At 46.1% G+C, this 13218-nt stretch overlaps 1 protein-coding gene across 1 annotated transcript in view; it reads left to right on the forward strand.

Annotated features, from left to right (window-relative positions):
• LOC125740155 (tripartite motif-containing protein 16-like) overlaps positions 1-13218 on the forward strand; it is a 148172-nt gene that overhangs the window by 88303 nt on the left and 46651 nt on the right. The gene's annotated exons all lie outside the window — the stretch shown is intronic.

Genomic DNA, 13218 nt, shown 5'->3' on the forward strand with positions numbered 1-13218 from the left:
TTACTAGTTAGTCCATAGGTGTGAGTGTCAGTGTGACTGTGAGTGTCAGTGTGACTGTGAGTGTCAGTGTGACCTGCAATGGGTCAGCACCCCATCCTGGGCAGCTTCTACAATAGGCTCCAGTCTCCCACGACTCTGTATAGGATATAGTATAGAAATTGGATGGAAAAAGAAATTATGTAGAAGGCAGACTTGTCAGACAGAGCAGTTATACTGAGAATGAATCTTTGTCCATTTAGACTTTTGTTCGACTTTTTGTTTTTTTCCCCCAAATGAAGCAGATTCACAGCAAAAAGCTGATGGGATTTGAAACTGTCATGTAGCAACAGGTGTAACATAGTTATATACAGTTAGTGTATAGACAAACTGTCAGGCTTAGAGAGATCACGCTTTTCTAAGTATTGTCAATCCAAGACTGAATTGTTTTGTACATTTTATACATGATAAGGGATGCAGCACATAAATGTCGTATTTCTTCTATTTTTTCTGTGTCTGTGCTGGGCGTGTTATTGTCTTAGGTGACCAGATTCTGAATGATTGTTTGTCGTGAGAGGTTATCAGGTTGTAGTAATGAAAATGTATTCTAGATTTCCATTAAGAAATGTCAAGTTAAAATATCAAATCTAAGCAAAACTAAAAGGACCGGCTTCAGCCAAGCCGATTAGAAAGTGGTGTCAGGTGTAATATGCTGATTTAGTTTGACATTAACATTCCCTGCCTAAAGAACTATCCAGAAAATAATAAAACACTAAGATTTTGTTTTTGCATTTTACATTGGAGTTTGCAGAATGAGGAAAAATCTGCGACAGAAAAATTATTTGAAAACAGCTTTTTGTTGTAAATGTACATGCATAAAAAGGAACGAATAAGAAATGTGAGCTATTTGTTCTCAGTCTAATTTTCTTGAATATATAATGTGTGAGTATTGAACTGTGAGCCCTGTGTCAGGAACCCGAGCGGTTCTGGCACGGGGGTGGGGCATGGGTCAGGCAGGGAAAGGGGGTGGATGAACCACTGCCGGCTCGTGGAACAAAGGGGTTTATTAAAACTGAAAACACTACAAAATAAAACAGACCTCGAGGGATCAAAAAGCAAAATAGGAAAAACAAAGACTAACTACAAAATGTTAAAGGAAACAAGGAGCAGGCAGGAAGGGAGGTAGGAGGCAAAATACAAAAATTAAACTACATAGGGGAACATTCTCAATACAACTGAAGTACTCCACTGACATACAATGACCCACTGAGGAACTGAATTAAGGAAGGAACCTAAATATACAACTGAACCAGGTAAAGACATAGGAGGATTGAGACATGAAACAGTTAATGAATCAGGAATGGGGCAGGACACAAGGACTGGCAGAAGAAAACAGGTGAAACTAATAATTAAAGGAACTGGGGGATCAAACGGGGAACCTAAGAAACTGACAGAAACAGGGAAACCGATTCTAACACTGGGGACAAAATCATGGGCACAAAAGCAAAAACCAAAACCGAATACAAATCACAAAACACAGAAACTAGAAAAACTGATACAAATGAAACACTAGGGAACAAAATACCAAAAACAGGAGGCAGGATTAGAACATACGACAGGAGGATTTACAGGTAGGTGCATTTTCTGCTCACTGAGCCATGCAGCCAAGAGGGAGGAGGGGAAACACTATAGGCTAACAACAGGGAGGACAGGATGGCCAGCGACACCTGCTGGCCAAACGGGGAGAAGACACAAATAATGGAAGAGTAATAGATAGAATACTTTATTGTCTGTTCCTCAAGGGTAACAGAAATTCCCCTTTTGACAGACTCAAAGTCACATGTAAAACATACCTACACACACATACACACAAACTGTTTGAAAGGTGGAAATTGAAAACAGTCAGTTCATTTTGTGCTCTTTAGGATGGCTATTGCAGAGGGGATGAAGGATTTCTTGTAGATATTTTTCCGGGCCAGAAGTACCTTGTACCATCTACCTGATGGCAGTAACTGAAAACAGTAATGTAGAGGGTGCATGGAGTCTTCAGTGATCAGGGTGGCTTCCCTGTTCACTGAACGGATGTACAGAGGGGTTGCAGTGTGCCTATTATTTTGCTGGATTGATTTATTATTCGGGATAGTCATGCCTTTTGTTTGATTGTGAGAAGGTTGTACCAGCAAGAGATGTTGATGGTGAGGACTGACTCAATCAGGGAGTGGTAGACTAAGGTCAGGATGTCCTTATTGACCTGGAAAGTCCTGTGTTTCCTCAGCAGGTGGAGACGTTGCTGTTTTTTTAATACATAGCTTCCATGTGCTGAGAGAAAGACAAGCAGGTGTCTATTTCTGTTCCCAGATACTTAAAAGCTTGTACCTGTTCCACCATCCGACTCTGGATGCTGAGTGGCTGGAAGATCGGCGATGCTTTATCTCTGTCTCCACAGCACAACTCTTTGGTTGTGAGTGATCAGCAAAGGTTTGGGTCAGATTATTCACTTCCTGCTGGTACAGTGGGGAGATAAGATACAACTTTGGGGGGGTCCGGTATTTAAACAGTGCCATCCCTTCTGTGCTGCATGAGATGCTGTTTGTGTGCACAGAGAAGAGGAGGGGTGATAAGTCACAACCTTGTGGTCGATGACTTGCTTATTGCCGCCCCATCCGCAGAGGCGGCGCTCAAGGCAACCAGCTTAGTGCTCCTCCGCCTTGCAGAAAAAGGGTTCAAGGTCAGTAAGGACAAATTGCAGTTGGCCTGGATGGTGGTGTCCTTCCTCGGGAGGGTCCTATCCGGGAAGGGGACGGGTCTCTCCCCAGCACATCGCTCAGCCATCTTGAGTCACCCTAAACCTGTCACTGTGAAGGACATTCTTTCCTTCCTAGGCCTTACAGGTTACAGTCGAAGCTATATTCCCAATTACACAGGTCTTACACAACCCCTGAGAGCTCTGGGGTGGCCACATGGCCTGCGGAGCCTCAGCGCCACTCTGACGTGGGATCAGCCTGCAGAGGAGGCTTTCATCACTCTCAAGCAGAGGTTACCCCAGGCTGCGGATCTCACACTACCTGATTATTCTCTTCCATTTCATCTAGATGTTTCTGAAACAGATGACATGGTGAACGTCATCCTGTTTCAGAAAAAAGGGGGAGAGAGTAGGGTACTAATGTATATTAGCACCAAATTCGATACCACAGAAAAACGACATCTGCCATGCACCAGACATGTGGCAGGAGTGGCGAAGGCCATGCAAAAGACGGCAGACATTGTAATGAGCCATGCCCTACACATCCTGACCACGCAGTGTGGTGGCCTATGTCAACTCACAAACGTTCATGATGACGTCGCCAAGACAACAGAGGCTCAGCAAAATTCTAGAGGCACACAATCTGAATTACGCACATGAAGGCATCAACATGGCTGACCGGATGGGGGGAGGAGAACCACATGTATGCGAGGAGAGGGTCAGGAAAGAGGAGAGGGTCAGAGGGGACCTTGCAGCCAAAAAGACAGATGGAACAGAGGAGTGGTTTACAGACGGATGTTGTTTTAGAACAGACAACGGAGGGTTGGAAGCAGGGTTTGCAGTGGTAGCAAAGGAAGGTCAAGGATTTAAAACTCTGAAAGCGGAGAGACTAGAGGGGGCCCAGTCGGCCCAAAGAGCAAAAATCAGGGCTGTCATCGAAGCCGTGAAGCTAGCAGAAGGAAAAGAAGTCACCATCTATTCGGACTCAGCGCATGCCGTAGGGGCAGTGCAGGTGTAACTGGATTCTTAACGGCAGGAAACAAACCAATTAAGCACGAGGCAGACATGAGAGAGCTAGCAGAAGCATTGATGCTCCCCAAAAGGGTAGCAGTGGTGAAATGTAAAGGACATGGGCGGTCAGGAACGGTGGTAGCATAAGGGAATCAAGCACCTGATGAGGAAGCGAAACGAGTCGCAGGATACGTGGTAAGCAGACATATGGTCACGGTAGAAGAGGAACTGAAGGGAGAGGGCAGGCTGCCCTCGTATAGGGTCTGCGAAATGCAGAATCAAGCCTCCCCAGAGGAGAGAAACATATGGATGGAAAAAGTCGGCATCCAGACAGAGGGATTATGGTGCAACAAGGAGGGGAAGCCAGCCCTCCCTATGGGAATCAGGCAACAGGTCCTGGAGGAGGCTCACGGCATGAGCCATGTAGGGGTGGGGCAAATGCTTAATAACTTAATGGTGGCATCCGTTTCTGAAGGAAATGGTGCAGGAGTTTGTGAAAAGCTGTGAGATCTGCACACTGCACAACCCGAGGCCCACGGTAAAACCAGAGAAGGGTCAGTTTCCGGCATGCTACAGGACCAGAGAGGAAATAGTTATAGATTACACAGACCAGACATGGTAACCCCGGTGCGGGGAATGTGCTATGTACTGATGTGTGTGGATGCGTTCTCGGGATGGCCAGAGGCATGGCCCCTGAGGAGAGAGGATGGGGCCTCTGTGGTTAAGTTCCAAATCAATCAATATATACCCAGGCATGGGTTTCCCGAGAGGGTGAGGTCAGATAATGGGTCCCATTTCAAGAACGAGGATCTGCAAAAAGCAGAAACGACATTGGGGCTAAGACATGCTTTCGGGACAGTGTATCACCCACAGTCCCAGGGGAAGGTAGAGCGCATGAACCAGACGATCAAACAAATATTGGCAAAAATCTGTGCACAGACTAAATTGAATTGGGTTGATGCATTATCTCTCTATAAATCGAGGTACAGGGTTCACCCCCTTTGAACTGTAGACGGGGCGACAATTTCCTGGACCCCACGGAGAACTCAAGTGGGAACCAGAACCAAAAGGGGAAAGGAATGCCAGGGCATATTATGATGGATTACAAGTTCTCGTTACAGGTTTCTCCAAGCAGGTCCAGGAGGCAAGACCAGAGGTTCGACCAGCTAAGCTTCACACGGCAGAGTGGGTCCTCCTGAAGGTCATCAAGAGGAAGTGGTCAGAGCCCAGGTGGACCAGCCCCTTCCAAGTCATCAAGCGGACTTCCCACACAGTGTGGCTGAAAGGCAAAGGTGATATGTGGTACCATTGTAGCCAGTGTGCAGAGGTGGCAGAGCCCAGCAGATCTCTCACCGAGATCAAAGAAGTCCTAACCAGCAGCGCAGAGCAAACCAGCAGAACCAGCAGCAACTCAGGACCTAGCAGAGGGGCAGAATAATCCCCTGACCTGAGCCAACCAGCAGGGTAGTCCACCCCTGACTGAAAAGAAGAAACCAGCACCTCATCCTCCAGCTGGAAGATCAGGACCAGGATAAAGATAATCGAGATAAAAAGGGGGGACTGTGGGGGGAACACAAGTAATGTATGACATGTATAAGGTAATTGTGTTGATGCTTTTACTTCATTCCACTTCCCAAGTTAGTGCATGGGGGGATGGTATCAGGTGTGAGGATTCATGGGGAGGGCTCCTATTACAATACACGTGAGGTACTAGCACCGCTTTCCTTTTCGACCTCTGCAACGTGATCGATTGCGGAGGTCAAAATGCTTCCTACAGGGGGTATAACATTTTGCTGTGTGCTGCCCCAAGATTCAACAAATGCTGTCAGCAAGGTCTGAGTCACTGCATCTATTTGCCCAGGATGGGAACAGGTGGCCAAGTACACGGGACCATGGGTCCCCTACGGGACTATGCATGACAGAAAAGGAGGTCGGCAGTACATCGAGTGGTGGAGAAACATGTCCTTCTCCAGAGAAGGATACAAAGGAAAATCCGGTCTGAATCCGTTGGCCCTGTCAATGGGGAATTACTACTCCGGCCCAGATGGAGCAGACGTGCTACATGTCTCTCTAGGGGTGGATCAGTCCGGACAGGATCCCTTTTGATGTTGTCCCCCACAAGAGGCTCCTACTTAAACTCAAAGCGACAGGTATTTTAGGTACCGTAGCGACCTGGATTGATAACTGGTTAACAGATAGGAAACAGCGAGTAGTTATAAGAGGCACAATGTCACAGTGGGCTTGCGTTCATAGTGGGGTACCACAGGGTTCGATTTTAGGACCACTATTGTTCCTAATTTTCATAAATGATATGGATACCAATATATACAGTAAACTGGTGAAATTTGCAGATGACACCAAGGTGGGTGGTGTAGCAGATACTGAATTAGCGGCTCAGCAGCTACAGCGGGATCTTGATTTAATTAGTGACTGGGCCGATACCTGGCAGATGAAATTTAACGTCGATAAATGTAAGGTACTCCATCCAGGGAGCAGAAATATAAAGTACAGGTATTTCATGGGTGTCACTGAAATAAAGGTAGCTGATCATGAGAAAGACCTTGGTGTGTATGTTGATGCTTCCATGTCCCATTCTCGCCAGTGTGGGGAAGCAATAAAAAAGGCCAATAGGATGTTGGGGTATATCTCCAGGTGTGTGGAGTTTAAGTCCAGGGAGGTAATGCTAAGATTATACAATTCCTTGGTGAGACCTCACCTAGAATATTGTGTGCAGGTTTGGTCACCATATCTTAAAAAGGACATTGTGGCCTTAGAAAAGGTGCAGCGTAGGGCCACAAAAATGATTCCTGGTTTTAGAGGAATGTCATACGAGGAACGGTTACTTGAGCTAAATCTGTTCAGTCTCAAGCAAAGGAGACTGAGGGGGGACATGATCCAGGTATATAAGATTCTAACAGGTTTGGATGCTGTTCAACCAAATAGTTACTTCAGCATTAGTTTAAATACACAAACTCGTGGCCATAGGTGGAAATTAGCAGGAGAACATTTCAAGCTGGATTTAAGGAAGCACTTCTTTACACAGCGTGTAGTCAGAGTATGGAATAGCCTTCCTGATAATGTAGTGCAAGCTGAATCCTTGGGTTCCTTTAAATCAGAGCTAGATAAGATTTTAACGACTCTGAGCTATTAGTTTAGTTCTCCCCAAGCGAGCTTGATGGGCCGAATGGCCTCCTCTCGTTTGTATGGTTCTTATGTTCTTATGTTCTTGGGGCTGGTACGGATCCAGTTCATAGACCTGCCCAGGGGCGGAAAGTACATCCCTACTGGTACCCCACCATCAGAGCCCATCCGCCCCACAAAGACCCCAGAATATAGCAGGTTGACTATAACAGATTAAATCCCCTAGACATACTCGAGCTAGCCACCAGATATGGGGACAGTAACCTCTGGCTGGACTGGATAGCCCAGACAGCCAGAGAACAACACATGGAAGGTTGTGTGGCCTGTGCGGCGGCCAAGCCCCAGCTATACACAGAACCGGCCCCACTGCATCTAGAAGACACCTGGGGGTATGCCTGCACGTTAGCCCTTACCAGGGAAGCAACCCCCACACACTGTGGTACTTTGGCATCCATCTACCCACCTATAAATAACAGAACAAAGGCGGGGCCCTTCACACCCCATAAGGGTAAAGGTGAATACCGCTAACTTTAACTTCACAGGGACAGGTCCCCCCATAGGTGAGGTGCCCAGCGACTGGTGTAAGTGCCACCAGCAAAATGTCACAGGGACAGGTCAGATAGGGCACTGGGCCCGCTCAGGTTTTTACTGGTACTGTGGTCAAAACAAACTCCGAGTCCGGATGCCCTACAGCTGTCACGGAGTGTGTGCTATGGTTAGGTTGGGAACCCCTCTGGTGCTGATAGGCGAATGACCCACTAGGCTAAAGGGCACTACCCCCTCCTCATTAACTAGGTGTAGGAGGAGACATGTTCTAGGAAAACAGAGTGCTCACAACTTTGACCCCACCATGGACTCTCCAACTTATATAGATGAAATAGGTATTCCGAGGGGTGTCCCCGACGAATACAAGCTGGCAGACCAAGTGGCTGCGGGGTTCGAGAACATCCCGATAGTGGTAGCTATCTTTCCCGTAAGCCAAAATAAGAACGCGGACCGCATCAACTACATCCACTATAACGTGCTCCGTCTTTCCAATCTCACAGGAGACGCGGTTAGAGGGTTTAGCTGAGCAACTAGGCCCCACCTCCCTGATGGCCGTGCAGAACAGACTTGCTCTAGACATGTTGCTGGCAGAAAAAGGGGGTGTGTGTGCCATGTTTGGGGATGTCTGCTACACTTTCATCCCAAATAACACTGCCCCACAACGGATCCGTAACTAAGGCATTAGAGGGTCTCCGCACACTCTCCAAAACCATGCACAAACACCCCGGAATAGAGAACCTCTGGGATGACTGGATAACCTCCATGTTTGGGCAGTGGAAAGGCTTGGTGGCTTTGCTATTATTGTCGATTGCTACATTCTCTGCTAAACTAGTTACCTGTGGGTGTTGCTGCATTCCTTGCCTGCGTGCTCTCCCAATTCGGCTAATCGTGTCCACTATAGAGAAGAGCGACGCCCACACGTACATGCCCTCCTAGCGACCTCGGATGGTGCAGGGACGGACGGGGTATCATGGGCTGGTCTGGAGCGTCCCCCCTAAGAAGGGTGATCTCCTTGTGGAGATCAAAAGGAGGATACTGCAAACTTTCCATGAATCAGTATAACCGGGGGTGATCTCTGAGTAGAGATCAAAAGGCGGAAATTGAGGGGCTAAACTTTGTGCTAAACTTTGTCACGCTAAAAGTAGGAATCAACTTGTAGGCAGGCAGGGCAGGGGGCCTCACCCTAGACTGTGGTGTAACAGAAAAAGCAGAAGGTGTGTGTTGCAGGGTTATTGTGACATTATGCTTGCGCTTGCCCTACTGGGCCTAACAAGGGATGGGGTCGCTAACGCTGCAAAAGATGAGACAAAAGCGTGGGTGTGGGTACTAAAGAACAGCAAATGTCAAAATGGAGTTGTATGTCACGTATATCACGGGAGTGGAAAATACCAAGACCAGCAAACGCCCCAGACGGGCTATATAAGCCAGACACAAACAACAGAGTTTGAGCTTCCTCAGGTATGTACTGTTTGTGCATCTGAGTGTGGCTCCCAGATCGCGATCTGTTCTGAAGGAATAAAGAGAGCTGACTTACAACCATCCTTCGCCTCACGTGTGCATCTCTTTCCTCATCAACGGACTCGGCGGAGACTGACTCCAACAGCAGCCAGCACACAGTAGTCATTTAAACACAATGACTCATTGCTGTTCACACACATTTCTAAACATTTGAAGAAGCCAAAGAGTGACTCGAACATGTGCCATAGGTGAATAGGAGCTGAATTTCGACGTCAAGATACAAATGGGTCACACAGAGGATTCTTTCTTTCCGTGACTCCTGCTTGTCAGTTGCACAACATTTTACTGTAATATGCCTCTCATTTGTTTATTTTTTGGCTTTGCCCTTTATAGTAACTTTTCTGGAGTACTGAATACAGCAAACGTTACATATTAGTTATCAGTCAGGTAAGGACATAAAACTTATAGGCCCCACAGGCCCCAACTCTGATAAGCCTGCATTTCAGAGCTCCAAGAAAAGGATCCGTGACCATAACTTTACTGGATCCCACTGGACCAGAGCTCCACAGTCAATCTACAGCAACAACAGCTGTCAGCCTCCAGACACAGACACCTTTTCCATGATAAACAGGATAACTCACCACAGATAGATGTTAGGGACAAATACACTCATGTTTGGTCTCGTTTGAATAGGCATGAGACGAGGAGTATTATACTCTCAGATTTAAGGCAGTATAGCTTTCCCTAAGAGAAATATAGAAACTTCGGCTAAACCCACCAAACTGAGAGAGCCTCTCACATGGTAGAACAAGAGAATTACAACCGCCCCCTAAAGTAATCTTATTGGCTGAGGACCTGAGAACCAAGGTCAGCAATTCCCGTAAAATTAACCATTGACCGAAATTGGTCAGTCTTCAGAGACATGCCATCACCTGGTTTGGATACTTAAGGAAGGGCCTCAGAAGAGGTCGGGGAGTCACTCTGTAATCAGAGCTCCCACAGAGAACTGTGTGAAAGTCCATTTGTAGTCAGATACTTTCCGCAGAACTTTGTGCACTCTCAGCTGAGATATATTATTGTTTAATATTGTATTTGTCCTGATGAAACTGTATTTAAGAGTATGTGGCCACCTGTCAATGACTGTATATTGTAGTATGTTTAATAAATGTTGTTTTGATTACTTTATGACTGTCTGAGTTGCTAACTTCTTTATAAACTTTATAGATTGGATTTCTATCCTGATTAGGACCAAAGTGGTAAATACTATCTTGCAGCCTCTGGGTTAAATCTCCTTTATCCAGGTCCCAAACTCGACTGCCCAGGTTAAGTTATGGTGGATACCAGAACTACACCTCTGGAGTTTGCACAAGCTCAGTTACGGGCCGACGTAACCTCTGAGGTCAACACAAGCTGATGAAAGGTACTGGTCTACCCCCTGAGGAACGTACAAACTATGTTCCTAGGCACCGGGCATAGTCCCTGAGACGTTCACAAGGTAGATACCGGGTAGCATCGGCGGAGTCCCTGAGACAAGCCCAAAGAGAGCCTCGTACAAACTACCGCTACGAAACGGGCGCCTTCACTGCCAATGAGGTTGACACATGTTATAATATGGGCTGCCCCCAGCTGTGCCCCTGAGGTGGACGTACGTGTAGTTTGGGTAAACATCGGCTTAATCTCCGAGGCACCCACAAGCTCAGTGTCGGCAGATACTGACCCTTTGGGTAGTTATATAGGTCGAGGAACCCGAATAATCAGAGGCTGACATTGTCTTAAATGGTGGCGATTTCCATACCTCTAAGACAAACCCTGTGGAGCAAGCCTGCGGATCGCCCTATCGGCCGAGGTGAATCTGGCGGACACGTCCGTCAGGGGTAAGTTAGAGTTGGTAATATAACGGAGAGTTCCGAAGTAATCCGAACAACATAAACGTCATGACTACAATATACTGAAATAAGGTCATTAATGAAATGGAGTCAGGTCTGTGTCTAAAAGAATACTTTATATATTAAAAATGGTAAGTAATTTCCAGGAGCGCTCAGAAGGACCAACACACATTCATAGCCTTCGGCTGCGCCATTGGACCAGTGGGCGGCTACCTACAGTCATGACTGTACAATATACAAATATTTTTGGTAGACGACTATACTTTTTTTTATTGTAGTCTTACAGTTTGTAATTTCCATGCCAACAACTATTTTGACTGGTAGAGTTTTAATTTTTTTGTGAGTTTAGCTTGAATTTTAGGGTTTGTGCTTAGTGGTTTGATTAAAGGAGAGGATATTCTAGGAAATGTGTTTTAGCAATTCAGAAAAACTGCCTGGCTTGGCCTCCTTGCAGATGACTAATTCATCATGTGGCAAACAAGCTCGATGGGCTTCAAATCTGTTTAATTGTCATATACCACACTGTCCCTCATTGCTTGACAATATCAATCTTATTACTTTGTTTAGGTCTGTAATTATTATACTGTACATGTTAGGTTGAATAAACTGTTATTAATCATTTGTTATCATTTCTGTATAATCAGCAATGAGTGTAAATATGTATATACGTTATTTTGTTTTACTTTACCTTCATACTTTAGATTATATTAATAATAGCATTCAGCTTGCACGTACCCTGAGTATGTGCTCAACAGCTGCCCACCTAAGCAAAAGCAGAACTTTCTCTTCTTGCTCTCACCTCCCTATTTTGCGAGACCCCTGGACCTCCTACTGACTATAAATAAAGGAGCCAAGGGGAACCACCCTTTGTAGCACATTCTGCTGTAGCACATTCTGCTGAGAGTGTGGGTACCCTTGCGCAAGTAAAACTTTAAGTGTGTTGTCTCGTAATTAATAGTGTGTGCAGAGTTGGAGTGTAAAGCTTTGGCGCTTTCTCCAACAGCACACATCGTGGGTCCGCCTCATCTCCAAAAGGTGAAGTAAAATACAAAATTCTAATTTCATCAATAAACTGACTAAAAACACATTGTGCTAGTTTTAGGCCATCTTTGCCTCGCAACAGAAACAATTTCTTAAATTTCACAGGCCATTTATTGCAGTATAGTCAATTTATTAATGAAATCGGAATTTTGTTTTAATATAAGAAAATTATACTTGCTTAGATTTTCATTTTTTGCACTGGAGTTACAATACCTGATTTCAGGTAAGTCACTTCAGCTTTCATAATCACTGCTCTCGCTGGTGGATGGATAAATCATTGCAAGTACTTTACACACAGAGAGGCAAGGGGCGGATCATGCTGGCCCCCTTGTTCGTTACATCATCGTGGGGGATCTCATTATAGTCAAGGTCCCACCCAGGACCCAACAGGGGCCAGCCAAGGACCAGCCAAGGACCAGCCAAGGCCCCATCATGGAAACAGGAGAAAATTCAAGTGGCTATATCTGTAAGGGTGGAGGAGTGTGTTTCATGGTGAACACAGCGTCGTGCGAGGCAAAGAATGTCTCCATTGTATCGCGCTCCTGCTCGCCTCATATGGAATATTTGAGCATCACATGTCGTCCATTTTACCTGCCCCGAGAGTTCAGCTCGGTCATCACAACGGTGGTGTACATCCCACTTCAAGCTGACACAGGTACGGCTTTGTCTCAACTACATGATGTGCTTAGTGCGACTCAAAACAAACACGTGGACGCGGCGCTCATTGTAGTGGGGGACTTTAATAAAGCAAACCTCACGGAAGTCATGCCAAACTATTACCAACATGTTACGTGTGTAACTAGGGGTATTAACATTCTGAACCACTGCTACACTCCGTTTAAGCTAGCGTGTAACAGCCCGCATTCAGGAAATCTGATCACTCTGCCATTTCTCTCATACCGAAATATAAACAAAAGCATCTCCAGCAAACCCCGGCCTTGAGGGAGGTAAAACGCTGGTTTTACGCTACAGGGTGCGCCCGATGACGTAGAATAAGATATATTCCGGTCGTGCACAGCTGATGTCGACGAGTTTGCAGAAGTAGCATTAAGCTTTATTAGTACACTTCAAATGACATCGTCCCTATGGCAAGAGTAACAGTTCGCCAACCAAAAACCGTGGGTGGATGCAACCATCTGCGAGGCTGTGAACTCCCGTACCGCTGTGTACAACGCAGGACTCACCACCGGCGATATGAGCGCTTACAAAGTGGCATCGTATGGAGTTCAGCGCACAGTGAGGTTAGCAAAACAATGCTAGATCTACTCTACCGTCTCTGCAGGACTTGTACACTAGTAGATAGCGATCAGGATCATCAAAGACTCGTCTCACCCCAGTCACTGTCTTTTCGAGCTGCTAAAATCCGGCCAACGCTTTAGGAATATTATGGCAAAAACGGAGAGACTCAGGAGGAGC

Source organism: Brienomyrus brachyistius, chromosome 4 (genome assembly GCF_023856365.1).
Source record: "Brienomyrus brachyistius isolate T26 chromosome 4, BBRACH_0.4, whole genome shotgun sequence".
NCBI lineage: Eukaryota > Metazoa > Chordata > Actinopteri > Osteoglossiformes > Mormyridae > Brienomyrus > Brienomyrus brachyistius.